This window comes from Prenolepis imparis, unplaced genomic scaffold (assembly GCF_030444845.1).
Source record: "Prenolepis imparis isolate NDT839.2.m4 unplaced genomic scaffold, iyPreImpa1.0 SCAF_8, whole genome shotgun sequence".
Classification (NCBI taxonomy): Eukaryota; Metazoa; Arthropoda; class Insecta; order Hymenoptera; family Formicidae; genus Prenolepis; species Prenolepis imparis.
The window spans coordinates 5,800,236-5,809,219 of record NW_028141166.1 but is presented as its reverse complement, the minus strand read 5'-3'; positions in this window follow the sequence as shown (position 1 = coordinate 5,809,219).

Sequence of the window (8,984 nt, the reverse complement as noted above, 5' to 3'; positions counted from 1 at the left end):
ACATCCAACACACTGCAGTCTCGCGCGAGACTGACCGCAAGACTCTGAGCAGCGGTATCGCCAAGCGCACCCGACACCCTACACATCCTCCACGCTGCGCATCTCGCGCGAGACTAATTCTCGAGACATTGTGATTGCGAGACTGATCGTCAGTCTCGCGCGAGGCGCGCAGCGTGGTAGACGTATAGGCTGTGTTTGGCGATACCGCTGCACAGAGTCTTGCGGTCAGTTTCGCGCGAAACGTGCAGCGCGATGGATGTGTGTGTATGTACAGCCGCACGAATCTAATAGAAATGCAGATATTCTGATCGAAAGATTCTTGTAGAAAATTCTATTTTTTTTAATTCTCTGTTAAAGATATAAATAATAAATATTTATGCATTGCATAATTAATTGACATATTCTCAGGCATGTATTGCAATCAAGGCATAGAAAAATATATATTAATTAATTATGCAATACACAAAAATTCAGTATTTAAATCTAAAACAGAAGTGCGAACAAAATAGAATTATCTATAAGAATCTTTTGTGAATAGAGATAATCATAACGTCGAGATACGATTTTATAGACGAAAGTATTTATTAATATTTTTTCATAGAAATTAGCTACTTTCGCATGGGGTCAGGGGTAAAAAAGTATCGTTTTCTAATATTTAAAGACGAGCCAAAAATTCATCGATCATATATTTTAATAGTACATTGATTACAGAATCATTTGGTACCAAACAGACACCAGCGTACAAATTTTTTAATACGATAAACATAAAATAAATATGCGTCGCACAGGGTCCGCGTCAAAAAAGTATCAATTTCTAATATTTTAAGACGAGCCAAAAATTCATCGATTGTACATTTAAATAGTACATTGATTACAGAATCTTTTGGTACCAAGCAGACAACAGCGTACAAACTTTTTCATTTGCTATACATAAATTAAGGATGCGTCGCATAGGGTCAGCGGTAAAAAAGTATCGATTTCCAATATTTAAGACGAGCCAAAAATTCATCGATTATACATTTAAATAGTACATTGATTACAGAATCTTTTGGTACCAAGCAGACAACAGCGTACAATCTTTTTCATTTGCTATACATAAATTAAGGATGCGTCGCATAGGGTCAGCGGTAAAAAAGTATCGATTTCTAATATTTTAAGACGAGCCAAAAATTCATCGATTGTACATTTTAATAGTACATTGATTACAGAAACTTTTGGTACCAAGCAGACAACAGCGTACAAACTTTTTAATTTGCTATACATAAATTGAGGATGCGTCACATAGAATCAGCGGCAAAAAAGTATCGATTTCTAATATTTAAAGACGAGCCAAAAATTCATCGATTATAAATTTGATTAGTACATTGATTACAGAATCTTTTGGTACCATGCAGACACCAGCGTACAAATTTTTTAATATGATAAATATAAAATAAGGATGCGTCGACAGGGTCCGCGTCAAAAAAGTATCGATTTCTAATATATTAAGACGAGCCAAAAATTCATCGATTATACATTTTAATAGCACATTGATTACAGAATCTTTTGGTACCATGCAGACACCAGCGTACAAATTTTTTAATACGATTAACATAAAATAAGGATGTGTCGCACAGGGTCAGCGTCAAAAAAGTATCAATTTCTAATATTTTAAGACGAGCCAAAAATTCATCGATTATACATTTTAATAGTACATTGATTACAGAATCATTTGGTACCAAGCAGACACCAGCGTACAAATTTTTTAACTTGATATACATAAAATAAGGATGCGTCGCATAGGGTCAGCGGCAGAAAAGTATCCATTTATAATATTTTAAAACGAGCCAAAAATTCATCGAATATACATTTTAATAGTACATTGATTACAGAATCTTTTGGTACCAAGCAGACAACAGCGTACAAATTTTTTAATACGATAAACATAAAATAAGGATGCGTCGCACAGGGTCCGCGTCAAAATAGTATTAATTTCTAATATTTTAAGACGAGCCAAAAATTCATCGATTATACATTTTAATAGTACATTGATTACAGAATCTTTTGGTACCAACCAGACAACAGCGTACAAATTTTTTAATACGATAAACATTAAATAAGGATACGTCGCACAGGGTCAGCGGTAAAAAGTATCGATTTCCAATATTTTAAGACGAGCCAAAAATTCATCGATTATACATTTTAATATTACATTGATTACAGAATCTTTTGGTACCAACCAGACAACAGCGTACAAATTTTTTTAATTGATATACTTAAAATAATGTTGCGTCGCATAGGGTCAGCGGCATAAATGTATCAATTTCTAATATTTTAAGACGAGCCAAAAATTCATCGATTATACATTTTAATAGTACATTGATTACTGAATCATTTGGTACCAAACAGACACCAGCGTACAAATTTTTTAACTTGATATACTTAAAATAAGGTTGCGTCGCATAGGGTCAGCGGTAAAAAGTATCAATTTCCAATATTTTAAGACGAGCCAAAAATTCATCGATTATACATTTAAATAGTACATTGATTACAGAATTTTTGGTACCAAGCAGACAACAGCGTACAAACTTTTTCATTTGCTATACATAAATTAAGGATGCGTCGCATAGGGTCAGCGGTAAAAAAGTATCGATTTCTAATATTTTAAGACGAGCCAAAAATTCATCGATTATACATTTTAATAGTACATTGATTACAGAATCTTTTGGTACCAAGCAGACAACAGCGTACAAACTTTTTAATTTGCTATACATAAATTAAGGATGCGTCGCATGGGGTCAGCGGTAAAAAAGTATCGATTTCTAATATTTTAAGACGAGCCAAAAATTCATCGATTATACATTTTAATAGTACATTGATTACAGAATCTTTTGGTACCAAGCAGACAACAGCGTACAAACTTTTTAATTTGCTATACATAAATTAAGGATGCGTCGCATAGATTCCGCGGCAAAAAAGTATCGATTTCTAATATTTAAAGACGAGCCAAAAATTCATCGATTATACATTTGATTAGTACATTGATTACAGAATCTTTTGGTATAATGCAGACACCAGCGTACAAATTTTTTAATATGATAAACATAAAATAAGTATGCGTCGACAGGGTCCGCGTCAAAAAAGTATCGATTTCTAATATTTTAAGACGAGCCAAAAATTCATCGATTATACATTTTAATAGTACATTGATTACAGAATCTTTTGGTACCAAGCAGACAACAGCGTACAAACTTTTTAATTTGCTATACATAAATTAAGGATGCGTCGCATAGATTCCGCGGCAAAAAAGTATCGATTTCTAATATTTAAAGACGAGCCAAAAATTCATCGATTATACATTTGATTAGTACATTGATTACAGAATCTTTTGGTATAATGCAGACACCAGCGTACAAATTTTTTAATATGATAAACATAAAATAAGTATGCGTCGACAGGGTCCGCGTCAAAAAAGTATCGATTTCTAATATTTTAAGACGAGCCAAAAATTCATCGATTATACATTTTAATAGTACATTGATTACAGAATCTTTTGGTACCAAGCAGACAACAGCGTACAAACTTTTTCATTTGCTATACATAAATTAAGGATGCGTCGCATAGGGTCAGCGGTAAAAAAGTATCGATTTCTAATATTTTAAGACGAGCCAATTATTCATCGATTATACATTTTAATAGCACATTGATTACAGAATCTTTTGGTACCATGCAGACACCAGCGTACAAATTTTTTAATACGATAACCATAAAATAAGGATGCGTCGCACAGGGTCCGCGTCAAAAAAGTATTAATTTCTAATATTTTAAGACGAGCCAAAAATTTATCGATTATACATTTAAATAGTACATTGATTACAGAATCTTTTGGTACCAACCAGACAACAGCGTACAAATTTTTTAATACGATAAACATTAAATAAGGATACGTCGCACAGGGTCAGCGGTAAAAAAGTATCGATTTCTAATATATTAAGACGAGCCAAAAATTCATCGATTATACATTTTAATAGCACATTGATTACAGAATCTTTTGGTACCATGCAGACACCAGCGTACAAATTTTTTAATACGATAAACATAAAATAAGGATGCGTCGCACAGGGTCCGCGTCAAAAAAGTATCAATTTCTAATATTTTAAGACGAGCCAAAAATTCATCGATTGTACATTTAAATAGTACATTGATTACAGAATCTTTTGGTACCAAGCAGACAACAGCGTACAAACTTTTTCATTTGCTATACATAAATTAAGGATGCGTCGCATAGGGTCAGCGGTAAAAAAGTATCGATTTCCAATATTTTAAGACGAGCCAAAAATTCATCGATTGTACATTTAAATAGTACATTGATTACAGAATCTTTTGGTACCAAGCAGACAACAGCGTACAAACTTTTTCATTTGCTATACATAAATTAAGGATGCGTCGCATAGGGTCAGCGGTAAAAAAGTATCGATTTCTAATATTTTAAGACGAGCCAAAAATTCATCGATTATACATTTTAATAGTACATTGATTACAGAATCTTTTGGTACCAAGCAGACAACAGCGTACAAACTTTTTCATTTGCTATACATAAATTAAGGATGCGTCGCATGGGGTCAGCGGTAAAAAAGTATCGATTTCTAATATTTTAAGACGAGCCAAAAATTCATCGATTGTACATTTTAATAGTACATTGATTACAGAATCTTTTGGTACCAAGCAGACAACAGCGTACAAACTTTTTAATTTGCTATACATAAATTGAGGATGCGTCACATAGAATCAGCGGCAAAAAAGTATCGATTTCTAATATTTTAAGACGAGCCAAAAATTCATCGATTATAAATTTGATTAGTACATTGATTACAGAATCTTTTGGTACCATGCAGACACCAGCGTACAAATTTTTTAATACGATAACCATAAAATAAGGATGCGTCGCACAGGGTCCGCGTCAAAAAAGTATCAATTTCTAATATTTTAAGACGAGCCAAAAATTCATCGATTGTACATTTAAATAGTACATTGATTACAGAATCTTTTGGTACCAAGCAGACAACAGCGTACAAACTTTTTCATTTGCTATACTTAAATTAAGGATGCGTCGCATAGGGTCAGCGGTAAAAAAGTATCGATTTCTAATATTTTAAGACGAGCCAAAAATTCATCGATTATACATTTTAATAGTACATTGATTACAGAATCTTTTGGTACCATGCAGACACCAGCGTACAAATTTTTTAATACGATAACCATAAAATATGGATGCGTCGCACAGGGTCCGCGTCAAAAAAGTATTAATTTCTAATATTTTAAGACGAGACAAAAATTTATCGATTATACATTTTAATAGTACATCGATTACAGAATCTTCTGGTACCAAGCAGACAACAGCGTACAAACTTTTTAATTTGCTATACATAAATTAAGGATGCGTCGCATAGATTCCGCGGCAAAAAAGTATCGATTTCTAATATTTAAAGACGAGCCAAAAATTCATCGATTATACATTTTAATAGCACATTGATTACAGAATCTTTTGGTACCATGCAGACACCAGCGTACAAATTTTTTAATACGATAAACATAAAATAAGGATGCGTCGCACAGGGTCCACGTCAAAAAAGTATTAATTTCTAATATTTTAAGACGAGCCAAAAATTTATCGATTATACATTTAAATAGCACATTGATTACAGAATTATTTGGTACCAACCAGACACCAGCGTACAAATTTTTTAATACGATAAACATTAAATAAGGATACGTCGCACAGGGTCAGCGGTAAAAAAGTATCGATTTCTAATATTTTAAGACGAGCCAAAAATTCATCGATTATACATTTAAATAGTACATTGATTACAGAATCTTTTGGTACCAACCAGACAACAGCGTACAAATTTTTTAACTAGATATACATAAAATAAGGATGCGTCGACAGGGTCCGCGTCAAGAAAGTCTCGATTTCTAATATATTAAGACGAGCCAAAAATTCATCGATTATACATTTTAATAGCACATTGATTACAGAATCTTTTGGTACCATGCAGACACCAGCGTACAAATTTTTTAATACGATAAACATAAAATAAGGATGCGTCGCACAGGGTCCGCGTCAAAAAAGTATCAATTTCTAATATTTTAAGACGAGCCAAAAATTCATCGATTGTACATTTAAATAGTACATTGATTACAGAATCTTTTGGTACCAAGCAGACAACAGCGTACAAACTTTTTCATTTGCTATACATAAATTAAGGATGCGTCGCATAGGGTCAGCGGTAAAAAAGTATCGATTTCCAATATTTTAAGACGAGCCAAAAATTCATCGATTATACATTTAAATAGTACATTGATTACAGAATCTTTTGGTACCAAGCAGACAACAGCGTACAATCTTTTTCATTTGCTATACATAAATTAAGGATGCGTCGCATAGGGTCAGCGGTAAAAAAGTATCGATTTATAATATTTTAAGACGAGCCAAAAATTCATCGATTGTACATTTAAATAGTACATTGATTACAGAATCTTTTGGTACCAACCAGACAACAGCGTACAAATTTTTTAACTAGATATACATAAAATAAGGATGTGTCGACAGGGTCCGCGTCAAGAAAGTCTCGATTTCTAATATATTAAGACGAGCCAAAAATTCATCGATTATACATTTTAATAGCACATTGATTACAGAATCTTTTGGTACCATGCAGACACCAGCGTACAAATTTTTTAATACGATTAACATAAAATAAGGATGCGTCGCACAGGGTCCGCGTCAAAAAAGTATCAATTTCTAATATTTTAATACGAGCCAAAAATTCATCGATTGTACATTTAAATACTACATTGATTACAGAATCTTTTGGTACCAAGCAGACAACAGCGTACAAACTTTTTCATTTGCTATACATAAATTAAGGATGCGTCGCATAGATTCCGCGGCAAAAAAGTATCGATTTCTAATATTTAAAGACGAGCCAAAAATTCATCGATTATACATTTGATTAGTACATTGATTACAGAATCTTTTGGTATAATGCAGACACCAGCGTACAAATTTTTTAATATGATAAACATAAAATAAGTATGCGTCGACAGGGTCCGCGTCAAAAAAGTATCGATTTCCAATATTTTAAGACGAGCCAAAAATTCATCGATTATACATTTAAATAGTACATTGATTACAGAATCTTTTGGTACCAAGCAGAAAACAGCGTACAATCTTTTTCATTTGCTATACATAAATTATGATGCGTCGCATAGGGTCAGCGGTAATAAAGTATCGATTTCTAATATTTTAAGACGAGCCAAAAATTCATCGATTGTACATTTAAATAGTACATTGATTACAGAATCTTTTGGTACCAAGCAGACAACAGCGTACAAACTTTTTCATTTGCTATACATAAATTGAGGATGCGTCGCATAGATTCAGCGGCAAAAAAGTATCGATTTCTAATATTTCAAGACGAGCCAAAAATTCATCGATTGTACATTTAAATAGTACATTGATTACAGAATCTTTTGGTACCAAGCAGACAACAGCGTACAAACTTTTTCATTTGCTATACTTAAATTAAGGATGCGTCGCATAGGGTCAGCGGTAAAAAAGTATCGATTTCTAATATTTTAAGACGAGCCAAAAATTCATCGATTATACATTTTAATAGCACATTGATTACAGAATCTTTTGGTACCATGCAGACACCAGCGTACAAATTTTTTAATACGATAACCATAAAATATGGATGCGTCGCACAGGGTCCACGTCAAAAAAGTATTAATTTGTAATATTTTAAGACGAGCCAAAAATTTATCGATTATACATTTAAATAGCACATTGATTACAGAATTATTTGGTACCAACCAGACACCAGCGTACAAATTTTTTAATACGATAAACATTAAATAAGGATACGTCGCACAGGGTCAGCGGTAAAAAAGTATCGATTTCTAATATTTTAAGACGAGCCAAAAATTCATCGATTATACATTTAAATAGTACATTGATTACAGAATCTTTTGGTACCAACCAGACAACAGCGTACAAATTTTTTAACTAGATATACATAAAATAAGGATGCGTCGACAGGGCCCGCGTCAAGAAAGTCTCGATTTCTAATATATTAAGACGAGCCAAAAATTCATCGATTATACATTTTAATAGCACATTGATTACAGAATCTTTTGGTACCATGCAGACACCAGCGTACAAATTTTTTAATACGATAAACATAAAATAAGGATGCGTCGCACAGGGTCCGCGTCAAAAAAGTATCAATTTCTAATATTTTAAGACGAGCCAAAAATTCATCGATTGTACATTTAAATAGTACATTGATTACAGAATCTTTTGGTACCAAGCAGACAACAGCGTACAAACTTTTTCATTTGCTATACATAAATTAAGGATGCGTCGCATAGGGTCAGCGGTAAAAAAGAATCGATTTCCAATATTTTAAGACGAGCCAAAAATTCATCGATTATACATTTTAATAGCACATTGATTACAGAATCTTTTGGTACCATGCAGACACCAGCGTACAAATTTTTTAATACGATAACCATAAAATATGGTTGCGTCGCACAGGGTCCGCGTCAAAAAAGTATCGATTTCCAATATTTTAAGACGAGCCAAAAATTCATCGATTATACATTTAAATAGTACATTGATTACAGAATCTTTTGGTACCAAGCAGACAACAGCGTACAATCTTTTTCATTTGCTATACATAAATTAAGGATGCGTCGCATAGGGTCAGCGGTAAAAAAGTATCGATTTCTAATATTTTAAGACGAGCCAAAAATTCATCGATTGTACATTTAAATAGTACATTGATTACAGAATCTTTTGGTACCAACCAGACAACAGCGTACAAATTTTTTAACTAGATATACATAAAATAAGGATGGGTCGACATGGTCCGCGTCAAGAAAGTCTCGATTTCTAATATATTAAGACGAGCCAAAAATTCATCGATTATACATTTTAATAG